The 27,871-nt window shown below is 41.5% G+C and overlaps 1 protein-coding gene across 13 annotated transcripts in view; it reads left to right on the top strand.

The window, feature by feature from the left end:
* PHACTR1 (phosphatase and actin regulator 1) overlaps positions 1–27,871 on the top strand; it is a 503,450-nt gene that overhangs the window by 213,400 nt on the left and 262,179 nt on the right. For 2 of the 13 annotated variants that reach the window (XM_074335221.2, XM_019742989.3), the window contains exon 1: positions 2,570–2,706. The exons of 9 other annotated variants lie outside the window; for them this stretch is intronic. The gene's annotated coding sequence lies outside the window, so the exon portion shown is untranslated. Of the gene's footprint in view, positions 1–1,950; positions 2,219–2,569; positions 2,707–27,871 lie in introns of those variants that run through there. 2 more of the 13 variants (XM_019742990.3, XM_074335222.2) reach the window with 2 other exon arrangements.

Genomic DNA, 27,871 nt, shown 5'->3' with positions numbered 1-27,871 from the left:
TGTATCATGGTTTACCTTTGCAAAATAGAGCACTGAATTCTAATTTCTGCCTGTGTCATTAGCTCCCTTGTGTCTGTCTAAAGAGAATAGTAACTATCTCGTATCCTTTCAGGGGGATAAGTGGATAGGTAGTTGCAAAGTAATTTGAAAGTTATTCTTAGGGCACCATATCACTCTAATGTCCCGTAGTTTAATATAGTAGTGACACCTAATATTACTTACAGTGCTGGAGACAGGCGGGAAAGACCAGATAGTTTCCTTTGATGGATACGCATGGGGGATACAGAAGGACGAGCAGAGGTCAGCCTAGGACAAAACAAAGGAAGGTTGATCAGTGTTAGCATTTGTTCCCACAGACTTGAACTCTCTTTTTCTTTTTTTCTTTTTTATTAAATGTATTGGGGTGACGTTAGTTAATGAAATAGTATGGGTTTCAAGTGTGCAATTCTACAATACATCATGTGTATATCGCATGATCTGTTCATCAGAATTAAATCTCCATTCGTTACCATATATTTGACCCCCCTTACTCTCTTCTACCTCCCCACACCTCACTTCCCCTCTGGTAACCACTAAATTGTTGTCTGTGTCTATTAGTTTTTGTTTGTCTGATTCATTTGTTGCTTTTAGTTTTATATCCCATATATGAGTGAAATCTTACGGTTCTTGACTTTTTCCATTGACTTATTTCACTCAGCATGATATTCTCAAGATCCATCCATATTTGCTGTTGCAAATACCTGTATTTCATCTTTTTTTATTGCTGAGTAGTATTTCATGTTAACAGTCTTTTTCAAGTACTTCCCATATTTTGCCACAAGGCTCCACTGGCTGGGAGAAGATTGGGAGCCCAGAGCGCCCTCTTCATCCCAGCTTTGACCTGAAAATAGTGAACAGGTTGCAGTTTTTTATTTTGCCCATCGTGTTTCATGATGCTTTAAGTGTTATGCTCATTTATGCTCGTTTCTCCAAGAGAAACTTAGTGAGTAACTGATGTCACTCATGGGTCAACCCTGTGTTAACATACTTGCCCCTCAATATATATCACCTGGATAGAGATGACAGATGCTAAGAAGAGGAAATTGGGACAGACTAAAATGATTCTTATTACCTTCACCCAAGACAGTGGTGGCTTCCAAATATCCGTGTGGATTGGCCTTCAGGGTTTAACATGTTGTTGAAAGTAGAGACTGGGGGCTTGGCCTTGAAGACGCGTTTGCATAGCAAGCATGCAGTTTTCAGTCAGATGTTATGCTTGTTTTAAGTGTCTGGAGAGGGTTTATGAGGATCAAGGTCAGGGCCAGAGGGTTGGCTAAAGGCCCCCTCAGCCCAAGCTACCCCTTTGGCATTTCACAGACCTTAGATATGTGTGTGGCAAAAGTAATTAACAGTCTAGGTATCAGATTTCATTTGCACACGTGTTATATACATCTATGTGAGGCTTTTCAACTGATGATGGCCCTATCATTTGAAAATTCATTCAGTGATTTTTCTAATCTACAGACAGCCCCCCTAGAAGAAAATCAAGGAAACTGCTACAGTTCCATCTTGAGATGTTACATCTTGAGAAATCCCTGCTATCTCAGCCTTGGCATTGAGGAAGTCCTGCCCCAAGAAGAATAAAACCAGAGGGAAATAAAAATGCACTGCAAAAACGCAGCATGCCCCCCAGCCCCAAGTTTCAAGAAAGGTTCATTGTTGTTGTTTAGTGTTTTGAGTGTCTCCCTTTCTACCTCTCCCTCCACTCTGAGGGGAGAGGAAAGTGGGTGAGGGAGACAGGAGGGGAGTGACTTTCTGATCAGAACTCAAATAGCACAGTTTGAATTATATAATGGAGCTGCTGTAAGTCAGGTGACGGGCTCACTGAGTAATTCCCTGCAGAAGGAGACAACCTGCATGTTAAAAAGCTCAACAAATACTAAAAAAAAAAAAAAAAAAAAAAGGCAGCCCGGGCCTTGAGTTAGGGACAGCCAAGGTGCAGTTTCCTCTGAACTCTCTCCCTGCCGAAAGTGTTGGGTGGGCTGCGCCGAGTCTGAGAACTCCCAGAGGCCGCGGAGGGCCAAGAGCTGGTTGGGGGTCTGGTTTGGATCACTCGCTTACTTTCTCTTTCATTTTGAAATGTTCCCTGCTTCTGAAACGGGTTGCTTGCAATGTCAAGTAAAACGCATGACTCCTTGGAGACCCCAGCCAGGCTTTTAAGAACTGGGGCTTTGTGAAGGTAAGAGGTGATCCGTGTCTGCCGGCTGGGGGCTGCTGCCTCCGAGTGGTCGGGGTCCCTGCCGGGAACGCTAGCAGGAGTCTGCCAACTTGCTCTGGGATCTGAATGAGCCTGAACCATCTGTGGAGGGGGTTTCAGGTTAGGGAAGGGAGAAAATGGACCCTTCCTGCCTAGATGGGTGGCCACCCAATCCATGGTGAGTTGCCTCTGTCCCCAACTCCTGCTGGCTCCCTTCCCTTCCCCGTTCCATCCTGTGTAGGAGTTAGCAGTGGTCAGGAAATTGGCACAGGCAAGCCGGGACTGGGAAGGGAGGCGAAGGGGCTGCCTGGCACTGAGAGGCTGTATGGGCGTGTGTAGCATGTGTATTTCAGAGACCGACACTTGAGGAGACTGTTGCTCAGTGTAAGAAAGCACAGCTATTGGAGAGCCAGAAAACAGGCAGGGAGAAGTCTCCATGTGTGAGCAAAGAGCTTTGGGAAATCTGTAAGGTAGGCATCTGAGTCTTAAATAATTTTATTGCTTTTTTGTGTGTTTGTTAGTTGGATTCTGTATGGGTTTTATATTTTGTTCGGTTTAGGGCATTTTCCTTTTTTGGAGCTGCCAACATCGATTGATTTCCTTTGTCAAACCTCGGATGGGTTCCTAAGATGTGTTGGAACTCACTGGTGTGTGTGTAGATGCCTGCAAGTCAGAGGAGATGCATAGGGGTCTGATGATGTTTTTCAGATGAGGGAGATTCACTTGCAAATCTCACTGCAATGGGGACTTGCTGGGAGTCCTGGACGCCTGCTGAGGCAGGCAGCCTAGGAACCTCAGCAAGTTTCTGATTTAAAGAGACCGGAAAGGAACAATCAAATAAGCAATTGATATTTGGTGGTGGGGTTGTGTGGGGGGGGGAGTGGGGGGGGAAGCACAGGGAGATGCTATGGATGACTGAAAAAAATAAACAAAGATAACTGGGAAAATGAAAGGATAAGTAAATAGGTTTGGTGGGACCCCATCTCAGGCTGTGGTATTTTGAGAGAAAATGCGGCATGGAGATAATAATCAATATGGGGACTAATAACAGCTCCCTTGGCAGGAATAAGAAATACTACAGTGGATCTTTTTTTCACTGAGTCCTAGACAACCTGAGAAATAGGCAAGGCTTTAGTTTAGAAGAGTTCATTTCTAGTTGCTATTCTTTCTGGCCACATGAGGTGCTCTTAACAGAATATGGTGATGTTAGAACCAAAGGGAAAAAGGGTTTAGAATGATGCCTATAAAGAGATACTCAAGTTTTTGCTGCCCCCCACTCCTTCCCCACCTTGCTCCAGGTTTGAGGCAAAGCAGACGAGTTGAATGCATCTGATATAAACTATTCTTTCGAGTGGTGCAATTATTGTTGCGAGAGGGTATTTGGATACTAGAATTAAAATGATCTTGAATCAGTAGTTCTTAAATCTTTGGGATTATGGACCACATTTGAGAATCAAAAGGACTTTGTTGATTATGAATTTCTAGAGTCCTGTCTCTGCTGAGGCCCTATCTTCCCCATCTCTTCTGCTGCTCAACAAACAAAACTACACAATGACCACAAAGCCGAAAGGCATAGTATAATGACCTTTCTAATTAAAGCCCACATTTGAAATATAGATAGTGTGATATTATAAATATCCATAATACAAGAGAACAGCTTATGGAGCCCCTTTTGCAGGCCATGGCCATCCCTCAAGAAAGCTTAAATGATTAATATCAGCACAGTGAGTTCCTTTCCAGATTTCCATCAGTTGAAACTTGCTGGAAACCTGCATTTCGGTACTTCAGTAATATATGAGGTCTGAGATTCATAAGAACGACCTCCATACACTGCAAGGTCCGTTGGTGCCTTGCAAATCATAGCCGATGTATAATAGTTTTGAGTGCATTGCCTTGTAGTCTAATTCTCTGAGATTTGGTAATCTGCCTAAATCGTGGTGCAACATTTTCTACCCCAAGAACAAGAACTGTGGTCTCACAAAGGATTACTGTGTTACTTTCAGTCTGAAGGGCAGTCTGGGAAATGCAGTTGTTTGGCTGTCCATTTCTGGGACAGTTCAATAGTTCATGGGACAACTGGTCAGAAGATGTGAACAAGGACAGCTGTTGGAAATCCAGTCCTCCTAGAAATATAGGTACTTTGGCTAAAAGTGTTCAGAATGACTTGGGTTTGCATTCCAATTCTGCCACCTATTCCGGGAGTGACATTGGACAAGTTTCCTGACCTTTCTAAGACTCAGTTTCTTCATCTGTAAAATTGGATAAGAACAGTACTTACCCATAGATTGTATGGGAAGTAAATAAAATGACAGATGACGAGAACAGCACATAATACAGTGTCTGGCATAATTAGCACCTAATAAACATACCTGCTATCATGGTACCTAGTGACCACAAAATACTTGAAAAACCCAGTCATGTTTTTCCTTTCAATGTACCAGAGGGTAAAGAATATGTTGTACAACTTGGTCAACATTTGTCATCCTCAAATTGTTCTGGAATTAAGTCATTAACATGGCTATTCCTCTTTATGAGGAGGCATTATGGTCCCTATATCTTGGACAGAAGAGTTAATTGAACAGGTTTAAGCCACACAAGACATCAGTGACAGCAGCAGGTGGGGGATATTTGTCTGCAGACTCCCTGCACCTATCCCCTGGCTCATACTGCCCTGATGACCCCACTAGGGGACCAAACTAGGGTTGGGCCAACAAAGGCAGAGGAGCCCTTGTCTCTGGAGAGCCTCAAATACCTTCCCATGGGTGTAGTTTGGTTTGGCAGGCTTAGTTTTTCCCCATTACAGCCCTGCTATGAGTTGTGGCTCTGAATCTGCTGGTCTCAGACGACAGGTGTGAGGGTGATCATACTACCCAGTTCCAAACCTCCATTAGGACAACACAGAATCTGCTAGACTTGTCCAGTGTCCAGCCCCCTAATATGGGGATTTCATGCCTCCCGTAGAGCAAACTCCTGACCATATACAGTAAGTCCTCACTTGACGTCATTGACTGGTTCTGTGACTTTAAGCAAAGAAACATATAACTTAGCCAATTTTACCATCAGCTGGTTGATATAAACAAGAGCTATGTCCCTACGGCATCTCAACATTATAATGAAACGATGTTGAACGAAACCATGTTATTTAAGGACTTGCTGTACTATAAAGTCAAAGACAATTGTATAATTAGTCTAAAGGGCAAAGATGTCAGAACTTTTCTTTTGCATTCCATGGGTATTCAGCCTCCTGTAAAATGCAAAATCCACAGTGACAAGGAAGGAGCTAAGAGAAGGGATTTCATAAAAGGTCTTCCAGGTAGAGTCTGGGCTCCTCAAGAAAACTAACTGATTAAAAGTCCTCCCTGGGATTGGTCATCAAATGGCAGAGTGAATAATAGTGTCTTCTTCTAAGAAAGCTACCACAAAGTCAACACCAGTCTAAAATTAAGAGAAACAGAAAAAAAAAAAAGAAAAAGAAAAAAAAAAGGCCAATAAGACTACAGAAAAATAAGACACATGATTCAAAAATAAAGAAGCTAATTTTGAAATGTCAAAACACCTCAAACTTTGAACTATGTATTATAATGCTAAGGAAAAAGAAAAAGGAGTGGAATGTGGGAGAAATAGCAGAAAGAGTGGGATTGAAAGACTTGGTTATAAATTCAGTCCTATTCCCTGGGTAAATCAGTTGAGTCTACTTGCTCATTTATAAAATGATAAAAATAATTTCTACTCTACTCCCATGGTTACTGAGAGAAACAGATAAGATATTGTGTCAAAACTGATGAGATGACAAGACCCTTAGAGTGTTCTCCTCAACAGCGTTAGGAACTTGAACTCCATCTGGGCCTATCAAACAGGTATTAATAACTACACAGGGTAAAAGAAAATTGACAAAAAGTAAAAAAGAAGCAGAAAGAAAGACAAAAAGTCGTGTGTGTTGCTAAGCAATGGGATTTTCTTCTCAACAATACCAAATAAAATCACGTTGGCTAATCCATAATTAATGAATAACCACTAACTATTGTATTAATTTGCTGGAGCTGCCATAACAAAATACCACAAGCTGGGTGGCTTAAACAACAGAAATTTATTTTCTCACAGCTCTGGAGGTTGGAAGTCGAAGATTAAGATATTAGCAGAGTTGGTTTCTCTTGAGGCCTCTCTCCTTGACTTGCAGGTGGCCTTGCTTTGACCTCTAAAGTCTTTCCTCTGTATATCCTTGGTGTCTCTTCCTCCTCTTAAAACGCCACTAGTCCTTTTGTATTAGGGCCCCACCCATATGACCTCATTTAACTTTGATTAGCTTCTTATAGGCCCTGTCTCCAAATAAGGTCACATTCTGAGGTACTGGGTCTTTGAGCTTCAATATATGAATTTGGGGAGACACGATTCAGTCCATCAATTAAGAAAATTCATTAAAAGGTGTATTCGTGTTTTAGGAATGTATCAGGTCCTAAAGAAAAAATGGTATCTCCATAAAGGAAAACAATGTCTCCAAATTGCCGTGGGGACACACCCCTGAAGGTAGCCTGGTAGACCTGACCCAAGACACAAGAGAAGCTTGACTTCCTGGTATATTTCAACTAAGAGGGAAAGTGAGGATCTTGTTTTTTATGGTTTTTTTGTTGTTGTTGTTTTGTTTGTTTGTTTTGTTTTTTACTTCCACCTCGGTGTTCTGTCAAAGAACTAGCAGATTGTTCCTAGCAAGTTTCATGTCTTGGAGGATGTATTTAACATTGTTTGTAATTAGGTGCTCCTTTGAGATCTAAAGGATAATGACATTTCATTGGCTAATTTCCCACTTCCATTCAAAATTCTGTCTCTTAAAGGAAGTGGAAGATTGATCCTCTCATCCAGGTTCCTGCCACGTGTCATGTGATCATATACGTTTTCCTCCATTTCTTCAGATGGCCCCCAACTCTCCCTGTGCCCATTCAGTATAATCAGTGACGTTCAGTGACATGGTTACCTGAAATATACACACATACACACACACATGAAGACACACACATTTATTTATTCCTGAAACAGAATTTTTGAGAAGGAAGATGATTTGTGATACGTACACATCACTTTCTTTCTAGAGTTCCTATTTTTTATTTCAGAGTGGTACAAGGCCCAGTTCATGGCTGAAATGCTCCCACATATATGGGAAGTGGAGGGGAATAGAAACCAATTAAATTCACAGGCATGAGAAGGCTTGAAAGAGAAAGTGATAACAGCAGGAACAGGTGACTCTCAGGTGTACCCTGCTACGGGTAAGCATGCTCCCTGCCTTCCTTGACCCTCGCCCCACGTGCAGCTGCACCTGTAGGTGAACCATTTGCAAATTCTGGTAGGGCACATCCCAGCTCCTTGCTAGCAGTGTGGATGTTAGATCCCAACAGGAAACATGAGGATGTCACTCACGCAAGCAAGACCCGTAGCTTGATTTTCTTTTTATATCATCTGACGGTGGCGAAGAATTATATTGGAAGGAAAAAAGAAGTACACATTTTGTAATTTGTAAAACAACACCCTGTCATGTCCTTTTTCATTAAAAATAAGGATGCCTCCAATGAACAAGAGGAAAGACTCAGTTTCCCAAGCATCATGCTCATACTTCCTGATCTTTCTCCTGGTATGGTTTCATCATAAACAAGAACACACTCCATTATTAGCAGAGAGATTCCCCCTTTACCAGGATCCATTTCAGAAGCAGGGAATGTAATGGGTTAGTGAGCTAAATTAATTTTCCCAACCTTCAAGCTATTTGGATGCAATATCCTCTCCAAGTATCAAGTCTCTTGTTTGGGTTATTAGAAGGAGCCTGTTGAATGAAAAACTATGATGTAATTTGGAATATGTCACTGCCTGTATTATTTTGCCCTGATTTTAAGGTTCATGACTTGCCCAGAAAAGAACCAGGAGGCTGAAAAGCATAAGGACACATACTCAGGACCCAGCCATTAGCCTAAGAAGACTAGTATGTGTTCCCTAATGTATAAATTAGGGACTCGCATTTAAGTTGGTTTGTTCATATACAGAATTGCTCAAAACCTTGGGGTTTTGTTGTTTTACTGTTACTGTATTTAGTCAGTAAAGTACTTATTATCTACTTAACCAAGGACAAGTTCTCGTGCAAAGAGTTTTGCAGGATAAGAAAAGATGAAACAGATCTATCCATATCTATTTAGAGAAATACAATACGTGCATAAAAGTTTTAGTAAAGTGTAGAAAATGACAGCTTCATGAGAACAATAACAACAAAAAGTTGTTATTGAGGTTGAAAAGAGGAAGATATTTATTCCAGCTAGAAAGGTCTTTAGAAATGTTCTCAACAAGAGTCTTGAGGGCTGAATAGATATATTTCAGTATGGAGGGAGGGAGAGGAGGCAGCAGGGGACATTCCCAACAGAGGAGAGAGAGTCAATGGGAAGCAAAATCACAGAAGAAGGCACTCTGGGATTATACACAAGGCATGGTGACCAGGCCAATTCTGTTGGACGAGAGGGTGAAAAGAAAGTAACCAGTTGTAGCTACACTGGAATGAACTTGAATATCAAGCAGAAAACGACATGGTCGAAGCATAAAACTGTGTGTAGGGTGAGGTGAATGGAGTGAGAGGGTGAGTCACCGATCAGTTACAATGCTATTGCAGCAGCAGAGAACAGAATAAAGGTTAATAATGATAATAATAATAATAATAATCACAATCATAATCATGATGTTGAATGCCTAGTAGATGCTGATCATTTCCTTTAGATTATCTCCTTTCATCTGTACTGCAAACCTGCAAGGTAAGTACAAATACAGGCGCTCCTCATTATTCATGAATTCTGTATTTGCAAATTTGCTTACTCGTTAAAATTTATAACCCCAAGATCAATACTCATGGTGCTTCTGCAGACATGTGCCGAGCAGTGAAAAATTTCAGTTGCCCCACACGTACATTCCCAGCTCAAACTGGAAAAGATGACACTCTGCTTTCTTGTTTCAGCTCTCATATTGTAAACAAGTGTCATTTTGGTGGTATGTTCAGTCTCATGCTTTTCACTTTTTGTTGGTGATTTTGCTGTTTAAGATCATCCTCAGGTGTAGTGCTGAGGTGCTGTCTACTGTTCCCAAGCACTAGAAGCCTGGGATGTGCTTTATGGAGAAAATATGTGCGTGAGATAAGCTTCTGTGGGGACAGAGCCCCAGAGAGCAGTTTCCAGGCTCTCAGCCTCACATAGAAAGGTGCTGGCTCAGCTAGTAAATGGCCATCAACTGTGATTGGATGGCCATCAGCCGTGGCTAGTTGGCCGTCAGCTGTAACCAGTGAGCCATTGGCCACGAATATAACTGTCGTGGCTACGCTAGCAAAAAATGGGGCTAGCAAGAAGATGGTGGCTGAGCTGGCAAGCCTGTGTTGCAGAGAGGCAGATTACAGCTAGCAAGTTGGTCAGTTGGCAGAAAAGCAGACAATAGGTCGCACGTCGTGTGAATCCAGCCTCCAGTGAGACTATAGTGGTGTGACTCCCCTACCTATGGCTCCGTGGGTGTTCCTTTTTGGCCTCACCATGTCCTGCGTTCTTATGTGGAGAGCGGGACCAGAGACCCCGCCTGATACCTCACATGACAGCTTCATTTAGGCATGAGTTATAGCACTGTTGGCTGTGAGTTCCAGGTTAATGAAGCAACAGTATAAACGAAACAAAGTGTCTGGAAGCATTCTAGGTGCTCTTGAGAGGCTCTTGCTAAGTGATCTCATTTAATCCTCACAACAACCCTATGAGACAGGGACTATTATGCCCATTTCATAGATGAGGAGAATGAGGCTCAAGGAAGCAAAGAAAGTTGCTCGTGGACACCCTGCTTGTAGACAACAGAACAAGGAATTCAAACTCAGGCAGAGTGACCCTGGAGGTTGGAATCACAGTGAGAAGTTCTGGAGTTTGAGATCTTGGAGGAAGAGAAGCATTCATGTTAATGATATCCTATCTTATTTTATTCTCTAGTTTCTTGTTTTTAATTATTTTTCCAGTATTGTCTCTTTATACCATATATTTTTCTGCCTTTATGGTTTTGTTCACTCCCACAAGAATGTTGCTTTTCGCTCCTAGGTTTCAGGTTTTTTTGTTTTGTTTTGTTTTGATGTGGCAAAGAGGTGGTTATAATTATTTGATACTGCAGAAATTGGCATATTACGTGGTGTTATGCTGTGCTGTTTAATAAATCTTAAAAAAGCTTAAACATTTCAGTGCTTCCTAGAATGCAATACGTGTTACTTAAGAATTATTCTGCTAATTACTCTTCAATTTCACGTGAATATAGCTAAGGTTTATTTATAAATGCACTCATTAATATAGGAAAATAGGATTATGCTATTTGTGTATTAGATTTGGATGACCTGTCATAAAAAGACATGGTCTTCCTTTTTCTTTTCATCTCAGCTATCAAGTATCTTTGAAGTTTTTTTAAGTTTCCCAAATCTGTATTGCTGAGATTTATTTGCCTATTTCCCTGAGAGATTAAGAAATTAAATATTCCCCCGACACTTAGGTATTAAGGGTTATTTCCACTGCACTCTAGTAGTAGGCGCGCCTGTGACTACATTTCATCTAAAATGTGCCAGAGCTGTTCATTGTATACAAAAACATGTTAATAATATATAATAGGAAAAAGACTCCTTTATCAGATTCTTGGGCTCTTTTCTTTCTTTCTAAAATGTCCCTCCAATATGTCCCGAGGTGAGCATTCTTTCTGACCACACAGAATATGCTCTCCAGAGCCGTGGCACTCCATCAAAACACCTCTTCCCACAGAGTTCAAATACTGGAGATTGCAAGACCAGTTAGCTTCAATCTCTGTAGGTAAGTGGGAAAGAGTTCACAAGGGAGCTTCTATTCTTTGAAATAACCCAAGTTTGAAACCCTTCCTTTATAAATTAAAACGAAACCTCTTGAACTATTCAGAAACCAGAAGAGAGAAAGAGAGTTGCAATGCAGCTCACAACTGTACTATGTACTCAGTCAACTGAAACTCTTAGATGAAGAAATTCTGCATTGGTTTAGAGATCTGGTAACTTAGGAACAAAGGCTAAGACAAAAAAAAACTTTAACAAGTCTTTGTCCTCTTCCTAAACTGCCAGAGAGTGCAAAGGGAACTGGGGAGAGTGAAGCCATGTTTGATTCAACAAACACTCAAAACCATCTTTCAAATATTCTGGACGGAATTAAGTCCGAAGTATGTTTTGCCAAACCCAAGGGAAATTCATTCCATATGTTTCTGATTCATTTATAGTTTAATCATCAAAATATTGCTTCGCAAGGACTAGTTATGTCCAAGAAACCTTTTATGAGCCATTTTAAAACATTATCTTGAAAACAGGAAGCCCTGTTTTGCCAAGAGCTAACAGATGCTGAGGTTCTGGGTTTGGTTGTGGGAGCAGAGCCCTGGATACTGAGATTTCCAAATCTGGCAGTCGATTTTATAATCCCTTTGGGGAATCTCTGCTGTGTGTCTGTCTCCACTCCGAAAATAATAGAAATCCTTCAGGGAAAACAAACCAAGGAGAAGATGACCATTGGCTTCCATGATTTCCACTTAAATTCATTCTGTTTCATGGGATCTCATACTCTGTTCACCATGTTCCATTTGCTAAATGATAATTCAGGAGATAGCTTCTGTACTGTAATTATAACGTTGGTATCTCAGCCCTTAAAAGCCTGAGATAGAATTTTATAAATGAGCTTGGAAAACAGCAGCTTCAAAAAGCCATGGATTCTAGGAATAGGAAAAAAAAAAAAAAGTCTGTTTATTTTTGAGTTTTGTTTTCTAGAATTCTCAGAATCCAAGCCTTCTAAAATGGCGTTAAATATAATAATGTTTACGCTGCGTTCTCTCTTATTGCTCTTCATCAGCAGTTTTCAAAGTTGCCTGATTAGCTTCACCTGGGAAATCGTTAGACGTGAAAATTCTGAGCCCTCCTCACAACTACTGCTCCCAGTGGTTCTCAAATTCCAGCTTACATCGGAATCACCGAGGGCTCCTTAAAACTCGCAGTGCCAGGCCTCACTCCTGATTTCTGATTCAGCCGGTTTGGGTATGACCTGGGAACTGGTATTTCTAACAAGTTCGCAGCTGATGCTGCTGGTCCCAGGCCCCCACTTGGAAGACAACCACCTACACCCTTCCCAGTTCTCACTACTGGCTTGCAGTTGAGTGGCAGGGAGATGGGTGCTAACGTACGGGTGTAAGTTGAAACCATTCCAGGTACATCCACTAGTGGTTACATGGGGGTGTGTTTCTATGATTTCACAAGGATGCCATCTCTCGAAATTCCTGTGGACCATTATTCATGGACAAAGAAAATGTCGTTTACATAATTATTGGAATGATTGCGTAAATCTGAGGCCACCACGAAGATTTAGTCTATGAAGTTTACCACCAGGCCAATGTATATAGAACACCTATTGTCATGCGGGAGACCCTGCTCGCTGCGCCATTTGTCATGCGGGCAGGCCTGCGAGGTCTCTGCTCCCGCTCCCCATACAAGAACGCAGGATATGGTGAGGCCAAAAAGGAACACCCACGGAGCCATAGGTAGGGGAGTCACACCACTATATTTTCTCTGGCGGCACTATACTCTCACTGGAGGCTGGATCCACACTGTCCGCAAACCGCCATCCACACTTGCCAGCCCAGCCACCATCTTCTTGCTAGCCCCCATTCTTCTCTCTCCTCTCTCCCTCTCTTGCTGGCGTAGCCACAGCAGTTATATTGTGGCCAATGGCTCACTGGTTACAGCTGACGGCCAACTAGCCACAGCTGATGGCCATGCAATCACAGTTGGCCATTTACTACCTGAGCCAGGCACCTGTCTATGTGAGGCCGAGAGCCTGGAAACTACTCTCTGGGGCTCCGCCCCCACACCTATAATTTTTAGAGACTTTCATGAATTAGACCATCTGTAGACTTTACAATTATATAAAAGGAGTAACTAAATTCATCTGGTGGGGTAAGCTTTTTCATCATTAAAATGTAAAAGGACTTTTGTTGCATGGATTCTTTCATAAGGATTATTGGGTATGCAATGGGAAAATGTCTTTGATGAGAACTGTGTGTGGGGACAGAGTCCCAGAGTGCAGTTTCCAGGCTCTCAGCCTCACGTGGAAAGGTGCTGGCTCAGTTATTAGATGGCCATCAGCTGTGGCTGGGTGGCCATCAGCTGTTACTGGTTAGCCATTAGCCACTGATATAACTGCCGTGGCTATGCCAGCAAGGGGGTTGGTTGGTTGCAGAGAAGCAGCCGGCGGATTCCAGATCGTGTAGCTCCTGCTTCCTGTGTCTCCAACCCAGCCGCCAGCGAGACTATAGTGGTATGAACCCTCTATCCATGGCTCCATGGGTGTTCCTTTTTGGCCTCACCATATCCCTCATTAATATGCGGGGAGCGGGACCAGAGAGCCCTGCATGACACTGTGTAACTGACACAAAAGGATTGTGCTGCTCCTCAGGCAAATCATGAAACCGGAGCTCAGTAAGGGATTTCAGCAGGAATTCTGCTGGTCTGCTGCTTGTGGCTGATCTGACAATTAAAAAAAAGGAGCTGAGAGAAACTCCTTTTTTAAAAAAAGTGGCTTGCAAACCTTCAATGCATTAAAATCACCTGAGAATCTTGTCAATATGTAGATTCTGATTCAGCAGGCCAGGAATGGGCTCAAGGTCATTTCTAACAATCTCCCAGGTGATGCTAATGTTGCTGGTCCATGAAGCAAGGTTCTAAAATAGAGGTTCAGGATTCTGGGAAGCCTTGAAAAAATCCTAGATCAAAAGTTCTGGGTGGGACTTGGGCGCAGGTATTTTTAAAGCACCCCAGGGGCACCTCTTCAGGTGCAGCCAGCATCGAGGACCTCTGACCTGGAAAAATGGAGTTAATCTTTCCAGGCGGCCTCTGTCAAAATCACATGTATGACCTGCATGACTCTTAGATTGCAATGAAATCCTACTTGAATTCTCTAATAAGAGCTGTAAGTACCTATTTCTATGTTGCTGATAAAAGAAAAAGCCCAATGCTTCGGACTCCAGAAGTGTGACCACAGAGTTAACATTCTGCTATGACACTTCGGCAACCCATCTTGCATTCTCACCTCTGTAGAGGGTCTCCCTATTTACTGCTGCAGGTGAGCTACTGCTATAGCTGCGGGTACAATGTTGATACTCAATTCAAAAATGTTTAATGTGCTCAAGTACTGAGACACATATTTGAGAACTCATAATCCTACACACACACACACACAAATCGAGAAAATTTTGTCTTAAAAATGTTAAGAGCAGATGTTATAATCTACTTGTCTCTGCTATAAAATAAATGCAATACTGTTTCTGTGGAACATTCAGTTGTCCTTCTAACTGCACCATGACGGGCCTTCTTGGGTGAGTCACCTGCAGAGTGCCCCCCTAAGTAGCTGAAAGTGCTCTCCATGGCTGGGGTAATTAAATATTGTGCACTTAAACAGTAGAGAATGCCTGCCAAATACAATTGTTTCAGTTTTACCCTAGTTGAATCTGAACTTCTCTCTCTCACAATAATTAGCCAACAACTGCAGTTACTTCTTAAGGTCACCCCTAATTAAACTACGGCAACACAGAAAAGGCTGTATCCTTGTTTATTCTGGCAGATGGATGCACACCCACTTTGTCTAATAACTGTATCAAGTTATTTTAATATCACATCTAACAGAAGGGGACCTAAGTGCACAGCACTATTTTAAAAGTTAAATTTAATCCACCAAAGTCATTCTTCTCCACCACCACCCCTTTTTGCCAAGAGTATTAAAATGACAGGCTTTGAAGAATTGACTATTTTGATGCCATATTAAATGTTTCCCATTTTATGCTATGGGCCGTTCCTGGGCATGAATCTAAGACTGACAAAAACATCATTGCAAAAGCTGTCTGTCTGCTTAATGAGGTCTCCATGAGTGGGAACTACATAGTAATGATCAGTAATAGAACGACAGGACCAGAACAGCCATGAAGAGATGGTCCTTGTTCCCCGGTGCAGTGCACTATGTTAGCCCCTGTGTGTTCTGCCCTGGCCCTCACAGTTAACTTCGCACTCCCATATACCAGGGTGAGCAGCATAAACCAGCTGGTGCTGGAGGAAATACCTTAAGATCCCTTTTGCTTGTTTGTTCTCTGGTTTTCTCTCCACCCAACACTAGCCTGGAGCTCCTGGAACTCCTCTGTTGGCCTCTGTGCACATCGTACTTCTATCGGTATTCTCTTCAGTATCGGACTTCAGATTTTCTCACAGGCTTACAACATCCCCTCCTGCCCCAGTTAGAAACTTCCTGCCCTACCTCACCCCCCGGGAACCCATTTCTACTGTGACAACTTTAGCCAGGCCTATCCAACTACAATTACAACAGACCTCCTAGAAGCCTGGGGTAAGCAAAATGAAATGGGTCTGGCCCTTAGATTACTGAAGACACCTATGTGGGATGGAGAGAAGGGAAAGAAGGGAGATGGAACAATCCTCCGTGAACCAGGCTGCTGATGGAACCCCTTGGACTGTGGGTTCATTTACATTCATCCCTAGAATACCCAGCTCTCTCACCACTGAGACTAGAGTGTTAGAGTTGGGGCCGGGGAGCAGGAGTGAGGAGGGGAGCTTTTAAATTGGTACATTCTTGAAAAATTATGTTTTTAAAATGTATCCTTTAAATTTCAGCTCCCTGTAATCCTGGAAGTTCTGACTAATAAAACCCAGTTCCCTTCAGGAGTCATTTTAGGGTAGATCTAGTTTTTTATTTTTGATCCAGTTTTCAGTTTTAGCCTAGTTGAATCTGAACGTCTCTTTCACTCAAGAAGGCCCATGAAACGCTCATGTAGAATTTTGAAGTGATGGCCAATAAGCTCATGGTGTCTGATTAAATAGTAAAATTTTCTTCTTGAAGCAAGGATAAACCACATTTGGAATCCATCTGAGGAAATAATGCCTAAAACCCCATCCATAGCAATCATTGGGTTGGGTCCTATAATACTTATAGCCAGAGATTGTTTTCAGCTTTTGGTTATTGATCAGATGTTTTAAGGTAGGTGGGTTTTCAATAATGAAATAGGCCAAAACAAGAGAATGGAAAATTGCTATAAACATTAAAAACAAAACAAATAATAACAAAGGATGGGCATATACAGAACCAGGCAGAAACCATACCAAGAATCACGGGACAAGCCCAAGCAGGACCCTTCCCTGGTGCTCTCTGTTGGGATAAGAGTGAGTTCTGGGGACGGAGGTAATTCAGCTGCTCTGTCCAATATGGCACCCACCAGCCATATGTGGCCAATGAGTACAGCAACGTGCCTAGGCCATTGCAATGTTCTAAGTGTTAAATACACAATGGATTTTGAAAACTTAGCTTGGAAAAAATGTAAAACATCTCATTTACAATTATTACATTGATTACATGTTGAGTAATACCTTCGATATACTAGGCTAGAGAAAATATATTTAAAAAATTAATTTCACCTGTTTTCACTTTTTTAATGCAGCTACTAGAATATTTTAAATTACATTTGTGGCCCAGTTTATATTTCTGTTGGACAGTGCCATTCCAGAGCCTGTGAATAAAACAGCAAAGTTGCATTCTATGAAGTACAAGAAGCAAGGAGAAGACCATAGGGATGAAGGAATTTTTTTTTTATATGAATTTGCTTATTTGGTTTGCTTGTATTAAGAAATGTTTGTTTAAAATTAATTTTACTTTTTTTCTTTGTAGTTCAATAGGTACCCTCTGCACAAAGGTTGAAACATCCATCAGTAGAGATTTAGGAATGAAAGGTCCTTCCCAACCTACCCCAGGTGGAAATAGTTCTCAAATGAAGTAGAATGTTGTTGGGTAAACCGTTTAGCCATGTTTTGTCAAGAAATTAGTTGAGAAGAATGAAATACTATAAAATGCTATGTATTTCTTGATATATAATACATTTGTACACACACACACACACACACACACACACACACACACCAATTAAATATCTGTTAGTAATATGTAGGTAACAAATGGACCCAGGTAATCTCTGAAGTATCAACCTAAGTTTAGCTTCTCTGAGTTTTGCAAGTCTGAACTTGTACAAACTAGAGATATATTTAACCTATTTCCTTGATAAAAGTCTAGAGTACCAAGTACCATGCAAGATGCTAAGGGTACAGTATGAGTAATATACAGGTACAGGTCCTACTTTCACAAGGCTTCCAGGGACTGCAGACAGGCAGTTATAATGTAACATGATGAGTTGTAGAATAAGGAGCTAAGAGCACATGTTGCAAAGGCACCTAATAAACACTTCCCGGAAAGAGCCGTCTCTGTTGAGACCTGAAAGATGCAGAGGTTGTTCCAGATGGAGGGTCATGCGCACAGACAGGGCTGGAGGCAGAAGAGTGTAAATGGTGAGAACTCAGAGAACTAAAAGTAATTCCGTTTTGCTGTCCTATCAGATGGTGGGATGGAGGATTGGTAAGGTGATAAGGTGAGCCTGGAGAGGTAGACATGGGCCAAGAAATCAGCCCATACATTGTATGGTTATATGACAAGCCAGAAAGAGCAAATCTATGGATTCATGGTTGTGTAGGACTAGGGGGAAAATAAGGGCTGATGATAAATGGGTAGCTGTTTGGTTTTTTTTAGGATGTTGGAAATGTTCAAAAATTAGATTGTGATGATGGTTGAACAACTTGATAAATATACTGAAATTCATTGACTGTTACACTTCAAACAGGTAAATTTTACGTCTCAATAAAATAAAAGTTCATCTTATAAATTCTGCTGAGAAGTTTTGATATTTTCCCAGTTGAGTCAGGAAGATATTGATCATGTAGGTTCATGCACCTGCGTGTTAGAAAGCTCCCTATGACGTCATACACATGCCCTTCTGGGTAGGGGTGAGGTGAGGCAAGGTAAAGAAGGCATTATCTCATTTAAATCCCACAACTTGCAGATACCTTGACTCTGTCTGATAGTTTATTGCTGTTGCAATAGAGATGTAATTCTATTGGATCTGAAATATGAACAGCCACCCCTTTTACCTATGAGGCAATTAAGGCTCAGAGAGGTGATGTAACGCCGCAAAGCACAGAGAGTAAGTGGCGGAGCCAGGATTGGAACTCAAGGAATATTGGATCTAAGGCTTAGCTTTCTGCTCTACCCGCTGCCCTGAGACTGGGTGAATTAGCATGCACAGCACAGGGTTGAGCTGTTTGGTAGGTTACTCAGCAATAATACTTACACGTACCCCTTATATTAGTTTTCTGTTGCTGCTGTAATGAATTACCACCAATTTGGTGGCTTAACGCAACACAAATGTACTCTATCACAGTTCTGCATGTCAGAAGGCCAAAATCAGTCTCACTGGGATAAAGTCAGAGTTGGTTCCTCTTGGAGGCTCTAGGGAAAAACCTGTGTCCTTGCCTTTTCCAGCTTCGAGAGGCTGCCTACATTCTTTGGTTTGTGGTTCCCTCTTTGCAATGGTATCACTCCAACTTCTGCCTCCGTCATCACAGCTCCTTCTTCTCTGACTTGACGCTCTTGCCTCTCTCTCAGGAGCTTTGTGATTACATTGGACCCATCTACAACATCCAGGATAATCTCTTCATCTCATGAGCCTTAATTTAAATCACATCTGCAAAGTCCCTTGTGCTGTGGAAAGTAATGTATTCACAGGTTTGGGGATTAGAATGTGGCATTGTATTCTGCCTACCATATCCCTGCTCAAACCTGTGTTTGAAAGGAGTCTGGGGATAAACACTGTCTTCCATATTTTGACCTTGCACACAAACTCAAAAGCTTCTCTTTATTCATAACAACCAAAGCGAAGACTAGAATCATATCATAGTATTATTTGTCTCCAATTTTAAATGTCCTCCTTTTGAAACTTTAGAGGAATAAAATAAATAAAAAACTTGATGACGTGCCATTAGGAATATTATTTTCCTTGGAGGTATTATTATTAGTTGATAAATTGCAGGATTACTTTAATATGTCAAACCCTCAGGAAGATCGCATGCCCAAGGAATGTGGAAGTTTGGACAAATGAGAACAAGCACACACGTAGAATAATATTTATACTGCTCATAAACTGTTTTGAGCCATAGTTTCTCTTCTACAGTGTCATTTAGGACAACTATGAGCTTCATAAAGCACTTCTTTAAATAGGCCAGTGTCTTGTTTTGTAAAGATTCTGTGGAGTCTATTTCACTCTAGGTTTACTCCCTACAGCAATACCTGTAAATTGTTAAACTCAAGGCACCAAGTTATAACAGAAGATACAGAACAAAATTAGAGGCTAGGAGACAACCCTGAATCCTCTGACTGAAAGCACAATGTAGAGAAAGGGGCTTATCTATTGTTACTCAATGCTCCAGGGTTCTGAAGCGTCATTGTTCCAAATGTAGGAGACCTTACAATATTTTTTTAAAGTATACATTCAAAATATTGAATAGTAAGAGTTTGGGAGTTGAAGAGAATGGAATGTTCCTTTAGTTCTTATGCAGAATTTTCCTATATATTCTTGTTTCTCCTTGACTAGTGATAATAATACCTTTTTAACTCCTGTCACCTTCACAGAATACATCCTCTTAATTTTTGGTTCTTTTATACTCAGCATATCACCATGGACTTTTTTCTATTCTTCAATTCAAATCCCACGACAGACTACTGCTAAAAGTAGTGTTTTAGTCCAAAAATGTCCTGGGTGTTTAACCAGGTTACAGTCTTGCTCTCAGAGTAGAATCCTCAGGGATTCAGGGTATTTGCTCTTTGTCATAACTGCTTATGTGACCTTGGGATCAGTCTGCCTGCATCTCAGTTTTTCCAGATGAAAATCAAACCAATCAGGGTTGTCTAGTAGGACTGCAAGAGACCTTTTTGTTCTAATATCTCACAAGCTCAGAACATTTCGTGAATATGGAAACTATGTGTTGGATCTTGGCTTAGGTTTCCAAGAAGTTGACCTAGAGATAAGATTTTGAGCACAAGTAGTTTCCTTTGGCAGGTGCACTCAGGAAATGCTGGCAGAGGTTTGGGGAGATAAGACATAAAAGGGAAGGAAGGCAATAAATGTAGTATCAAGCCGGTTACCACTGTATGTAACACAATTCCAAGTTATTCCAATTTAGAGGTGTGGAAACTCGGTATTCATTCAGATACTTCTCCATCATTGCTTAAATGAGGCATTGGGTGACACTGTCTCTCCAGCACTCCTTGCTCCTTTATACCTCCAATAAGAAAAACAAACAGACAAACAAAAAACAAACCTCTGAATAGTATTACAAGTGTTCCCAGTAAGCTTTCTAATTGTGGAAGTAAGCGCCAATGGGATCTGTGTGGGGTGCTGAGTATATCTGCTGCAATGTGTGGGGGGGCTTGGGAAGTGAACGGTCAATTAGGAAATGATAGAGCGTGGTCTGATCTTTTTCACTTTCTTTTAAACTTGCCGTGAATGTTCCAGAGATTACAAGACATTCTTCTGCAAGGTTTAGCAGCGTATACATGCTATCTCCATGGTGGGCAAGAAAATTAATTTGTAGCTAAATATTGGTGCTCTGTATTATTTACCTAGAAATACTCTTAAAACACCACTCTGTAAAAACCTGTGATGGCATTTTCTCTCACTACCCATACTTCAGAAAATGGCATTAAAATGTTATAATGCCATGACATTTTAACTAACAAGGAGCTCATTTTTAATTGCTTAGTATGGAAGGTTCAGTTTGGCCAAAAGCATTCCCTTATGTATTATGGGTCTTTCCATTAATGCATAGCCAGTGCTGTGTGTAAAACTGACCAGTTGGTTTTATGGTCATCCTTTGCTCCTTAAAAAGTTTGGCATTCATATAAGCTCTTAGAAATATGTGAGGTTGAAGAAATGGGATAATTCAATTCATTCTCCCCTTTCTGAACTCTATTTCAGAGAACCCAACTTACCAACATCTATGTAATATAGAAGAGGCTTGGCGATCAATCACTAGGGAAGGAGGTGATGGAAGGGGAAGGAGACAGTTGGTGAAGGAACTCAAAGCTTTGATCATTTTGTATTTCAGGACAAGAGAGCAGTATTGCTGACTTTAGATTTTGTTTGAGATGTGGTACATGAACAGAATATTGAATATTCTCATAAAGCGAAGTATAGGTGTAACTCCTTTGGGAACGGACTGGAAAAAAGTGAAACTCCTTGGGTGAATATTAAATAAAATTGGACTTACATGCAACTTAGAATCTTAGAATAAGAAGAGAAGCTTCTAGAGCAACTAACTTGACCCTCTCATTTGACTTAATAAGGAGCTATGACCTTGAAAGTTTCAGAGATTTGTCCACCAGGATCACAGAGCTTATGATTTCAAGTATCCTAACACTCTGTCTAGTGTTCTCTCTACCCCATCTCAATGCTCTATTGTTCCTGCCCCTCCCTTCTCTCTCTCTTCATTTAAACAACAAAACACTCGACTTGAAAGAACTATCTAGCATTCATTTCTTTTAGATTATCACTGCATGTCATAGCTTCACACACACACACACACACACTCACACACACACACACACACACACACCAAAAAGTCAGAAAGTTGCTCTTGGTTATACAATGATAAAAGTAAAACATTGAAATCCTCCAGTCACACAAAGTCTGCAAGGATTTGTGTCATGATTATTTGTTTAACACTAAGAGTAAAATAATTTGCTGTTGTGTGAGGACAGCAGTGGAATGAGCATGCACTGATGGAGAAAGGGGATGTTTTCACAGAAACAGTCTTTTCCCAGCTTTGTCTCTATTTATTCTCCATTTTGAGCAACATACCAGAGATCATTTAGTTAAAAGGGGGGGGGGGCAACATTCCTGGGTGCTCTGTCCTGCTTCTCTCAGTTCCTCAGCCTGACCTGCTCCAAGGTAGTTGTCATTTAACATCTGTAAACCTCATTCTCCTTGTGTTTGAATAAGAGGGTACTTCTTGGCAGGGGTAGACCTTGTTTGGGAGGGGTCTTTCTAAGAAAAACTACAAAAATATATGACTGGAAATCTAGGACAAATTAAGGTCCGTGTTAACTTATTGCTAGTTTCCCCTCCCAGGGCCCTGGAAGGGGCCTGTGCCTGATGGAAGCGTTTTTGCCTTCACAACAAATCCACTATGTGTCCCAGTGTCCTCCACAAGGTCTCCTGCTATCTCAAGAAATCTGGCCCGTATCCTGTCTGGCTGGGTTCATGGCAGCACCGGTCACGGGTCCCCTGCCTGCCTCAAGTCCCATCCACTCTGCGGGTCCATCTCCTACTGGCTGCCCCAGTTAAGTGCTCAAAATCTGAATCTAATGTCACCCAGCTTGCATAAATTCTCCCTGATCCCCCATATTTTAAGGGTAAACCAAATCCTTACAAAGGCACTCAGGGCCCTCTAGAAAGAGCTAACCTTTGCCCCTCCAATACTTTCTTTTGCCAGGCCCTCAGGACCACCTCCATGCTCCACCCATCCACACTGTCCACTGTTTCTGAGGCAGGTTGGGCTCCCCTGCCTACGTGCATGCTGTGTCCTGCTCCTACTCCTCAGTCATCTGTCTGGCAAACCCCTCTGTTTTCACTCTGCTCCCAAATCATCCAATAGTAAAGCCTCTCCAGGATCCCCCATAAAGCTGGCCGCTCCTTCCCTCACTGCACTCACCTGTACAGACCTGTGTCTTAACTCCTGGGACACTTTATGGCTCTGATGAGGGTCTTCATCACTCCCTCTACAAAGCTTGAGGACAGTTTTATATGTCTTGGTATTCCCAATGCCAGAACATAGTTGTTGTGGAACAAGGGTTTGCTCAATGAAGTCCATGCCACAGTAACTCTTTAATTACCACAGCAGTATCAGGTATGAAGGAAAATGTGTGTCTGACAACTTTTCAGGATAAAATAAAGGAACTAATAACATAGGAAACTCAGAATGACTACAGGATCATCATGGCAGGTTTCCACAGGAATATTCCTAGTAATCCTCAGGCCTGTCTACCCCTTTTGCAGATCTCTGTAGCAGGGATAATGAAGTGTAAGGAAGGCAGGGATGCTCCGAGCATAGTTTTGCTCTTTATATGCTCAAAATGTTTCTTGATTCTAAATCACAAAGTTCTTGGCAATTCCAAAATTACTCACATAACCCACTGAAAAAGCTAGCACCATTTTCCAAACATAGCTCTTGTTCAGGAAGAGATATCAAAGGCAGTGTTGCCTGGAAGAAATTGAAGAAGAGAGTGGCCCAGAGACCTCTCACCTGAAAGGTGAGGCTAGATGGCCGTCTCCCCTCCCCACTTCCAACCCAGCCACTGAGCACATTGTTCCTGAGGGACCAGGAGTTGCCTTGGTGGGCAAAAAGACAGACAGGTGGGGAGAAAGGGTGAGTCCTGCTTTCTAGTACTTGAAGAATTCTACCTGGCCCCTAGTTTGCACTGATTCCTTTTCATTATTACTGTCGTCATTAAATGTGTTTCTGAATCCGTTAAGTGCCTCTCTATAGGCAGTGATGCTGTGCTCGGCACCAAACTAAGGATGTAAAGCAGCTAGTGAATCTCACCTTTAGGTGTTCCTAAATGTACCTAAGAGAGGTCACCGAGGTCCAGGGAGCCTTCCTGAGCTCTGCCTGGCTGTTGGCAATGGCTCCCCAGCGGTCAGACGTGGAGATTGGTAGTGGATACAGCTTGCAGACACCTGCCTGCATTGTTTGCTTTCATTGTGTTGTAAGGCATAATCTGATAGCATTGTGAACTTCACACACAGGCATTTGTGTTTCAAGAAGCATTCCCTTCCTATGTTTGTGCATGGAGGGGATCCAATCCAGTGAGTTTTCCTTTTAAATAAATGACCCCATCCCACCCCCACCCTCTCCCCCCCCCCCCCCCACTCCCCACACACACAAAAACTACAGTGTATTGGGGGAATTTTGAGTTGGAATGGCTGACTTGTTTCTCATTCTGAGGATGGCTTTCCAAAGGGCACCTGTTTGTTTGCACAGGAATGAAATCACTTTCACCGTTAGCATGATTTATTAGCCACAAGTAGAGAGAGACCTCTTCATGATGTATAGAAACGTTCAGTCTGCTACTGGCAAAATGATAACATAATCCTGGTCAGGGTATGGAGAGTTGTTTTGTGTCATAGCAAAAGAAGAGCTGGAATGAGTCCTTGGTATAACAAGTTTCTTTTTCTTCTTTTAAACAGCTTCATTGAGATATAATTCTCATATCATACAGTTCATCCATTTAAAGTGTACAATTCAATGGCTCTTAGTATATTCACAGAATTGTGCATCCATCACCACAGTCAATTTTAAAACATTATAACAGAGTTTCTTATCTAAAAGTATGAAAACGCTGGTGACGCTAACAGCGTACAGAAAAAAAAATCATAAATTGTATGTGTGCATGCATGCGTGTGTGTGCGCGTGCGCGCAACCAATGACAAATGCTAGAAGGGTTTATTATTTTACCTCTTTCACTGTCTTTACTCCTGCATCCCCCCGGCCCCCACCAGTGGCGTTAAAGTGACCGGGCTGAGAGGACAATTCACTGTCTCCCAACCCTCAGCCTTCCCTCAACTCTGGAACCTCAGGCCAGCGAGGCCAGGAGTGTCAGACAAGTACCACGGAAGTGTGTCTACAAGCTCCCTAGAGGGGACTGTGCTCTGCGCCTGGCCCCCTCCTGCTTTGCTCACATTGTCTCCTTGCTTAGAATATCCCTTGGTTCTCTTCCCCATGGCCAGGGCTAAGTATGACCTTCCCCAGGACCACGTGTGCGTCCTCAAGCTGGAAGCTTTGCACTCTAGGAACACTTGGTTTGGGTCTTTCCTACCATGCTAATCCTCATCATTCTTTGCATTGCTGTTATTCTGCTGTTGGTCTTATCATTGTAATACTGTAAGCTCTTCAAGGGAGAGAGCTGCCCTGGCAGCGCAGCACAGAGCACGGCCTGCACTTACATAGTAACCCCAGGCAACACTGGACTGAAGGCCTAGGGGAGGTACGGACTGAAATTGTGGTGAGTTTCAACCCACCATTTCTGAGTCACAAAAGCAATGACTTCTAGGTGTCGTTGTAGAAAAGAAGGTAGGATGAAGTGGGCAGGTTGAAAAGAAAAAATGCCCACTGCATGTCTATAAAAATTGTCTATTTGAGGCTCCCAGCTCCTAAGTCTTATCCCAATTCTGTTTACCGTTTCCTAGAGACATGGGTGCAGACCAAAGATAAAGACAGCCGGCAGAGAGATAGCCTTGCTGGTATTTGTGTGCCTCTATAAATTCTTCCCTTAGTCTTATTTTAATTTTTCAGAAATTCCCATGTAGGACTGAATCTGCCTACACAGTCTCTTTAAAATTAAGTTTGTGCATCAGTATTCATAGCTCCACCTCCTCTTCCTCGCATTTTTGAGCTGTGTGCAGGTTTATACAGATGTCTGGGGTTGTGCTTCCATTTGCTTGACAGAAACCTGGCCAGCTTCCCCCAAGTTTACTTGTGGGATCGCTCGCCAAACAGAATTACAAATCGGAAGTCTTTACCCACGAAGCCTGCAGCACTCAGCCTTGTTCATTCAACACTACGTTTGATTTTTTTCCGCAAAAGAGCACATTTCGCAAAATGGTGCTAATACTGGCCTTTTCAATGGGTTAATGTGACTAATTTTGGAATTACCAAAAACTTTGAGATTTTTCAGAGCAGGTTTTGTGAATATAAAGTATAAAGTACTAGGGCAAAAAGGAAACTGAAAGACGAGGCTCAAGACGATACCAGAAAAACTGTTCCCCTTTTCTGCCTCCCTGGCAAAGTAAACTAATGTGAGTTGTTAAGACAGACGTCATTACTATTGCATGCCTTGGAACTTTCTGATTCCTACTGCAAATAGGAAAAAGTCCTTTAGAATAAAAGAAATCACATGTAGGTCCCTTCTTTCTCCTGTTAGAATGTGAACAATCTGAGAAAAACTCACCTTGAAAAGATTTCTATTCTGGTTCAGTAGGAAAAATTCCACAAAGCATTCCCAAATGTAGGCACTTTACATATTATTTAACTGCTAGACATTTTGAACCTGTTTAAAGGGTGAGGGCTTTTCCAGTTTATAATCTTGTTGTCAGATAGCTCTCTTGGCCCATGTTCATTTCCAGCCTTCATTTGGGCGTCACATGACCACTGAACTAATTAAACCAGACAGTTCCTGAACTACAAAGTGAGGAGACTTCAGGGTACCAACCATATAAAAGCAGATAGTTGTACTACGTAGCTTAAGCGTGGGCCTCAACATGTCTTTTTATTTTATTTTTACAGATTTTATTAACATATAGCTAACATACAATATTATATTAGTTTCAGGTGTACACCATAGTTATTCAACATTTATATGCCTAAAGAAGTGATCACCATGATAAGTCCAGCAACCATCTGACACCGTACCACATTATCACAATATTACTGACTATATTCCCTGTGCAGTACATTACATCCCCATGACTATTTTGTAACTACCAATTTGTACTTAATCCCTTCATCTTTTTCACCCTGTCTCCCAACCCCCCTTCCATCTGGCAACCATCAGCTTGTTCCCTGTATCTATGAGTCTGTTTCTGCTTTGTTTGTTCATTTATTTTGTTCTATAGATTCCACATATAAGTGGGATCATATGGTATTTGTCTTTCTCAGTCTGACTTATTTCACTTAATAATAACTTCCAGGTCCAACCATTTTATCACAAATGATAATATTTCGTTCTTTTTATGGCTGAGTAATATTCTATTATGTATCTGTCTAATCATCTATTGATGGGCACTTGGGTTGCTTCCATATCTTGGCTATTGTAAATAGTGCTGCAGTGAGCATAAGGATGCATATATCTTTTCAAATTAGTGTTTTGAGTTTCCTTGGATACTCAGAAGTGGAATTTCTGGGTCATAAGGTAGTTCTATTTTTAATTTTTTGAGGAACCTACAAACTGTTTTCAATAGTGGTTGCACCAATTCGCAAGCCCACCAACAGTACACAGGGAGTCCACTTTCTCCACATCCTCACCAACACTTGTTGTTTGTTGATTTAATTATTCTTGAAATATTTGGTAAAATTCACCCATGAAGCACCTGGTCCGGGACTTTTTTGTTTGTGAGGAGTTTTTGGATTACTAATTCAATTCCGTTAGTAGTAATCGGTCGGTTCAGATTTTCTGTTTCTTCTTGATTCAGTCTACGAAGATTCTGTTTCTAGGAATGTATCCATTTCTTCCAGATTGTCCAATTTATTGACATATAATTGTCTGTAGTGTTTTCTTATAATCCTTTGTACTTCTGTGGTGTAAGTTGTCACTTCTCCCCCTTCATTTCTGATATTATTTGGGTCCTCTCTCTTTTTGTCTTGATGAGTCTCATTAAAGATTTATCAATTTTGCTTATGTTTTCAAAGAACCAGCTCTTGATTTCATTGACCTTTTGTATTGGTTGTGTGTGTGTGTGTGTGTGTGTGTGTGTTTAGATTCTATTTTGTTTATTTCTGCTCTGTTTATTTTCTTTCTTCTACTTACTTTGGACTCTTTTTCTTTTCCTAGTTCCTTGGGTGTAGGGTTAGATTGTTTATTTGAGATTTTTTTTGTTTCTTGAGATAGGCCTGTATTGCTG

The sequence above is a fragment of the Rhinolophus sinicus genome, chromosome 14 (genome assembly GCF_057876585.1).
Source record: "Rhinolophus sinicus isolate RSI-liver-muscle chromosome 14, RSI-T2T, whole genome shotgun sequence".
Classification (NCBI taxonomy): domain Eukaryota; kingdom Metazoa; phylum Chordata; class Mammalia; order Chiroptera; family Rhinolophidae; genus Rhinolophus; species Rhinolophus sinicus.
Note: the sequence above shows the minus strand (reverse complement) of the source record. Positions and strands in the feature narration are given on the sequence as shown.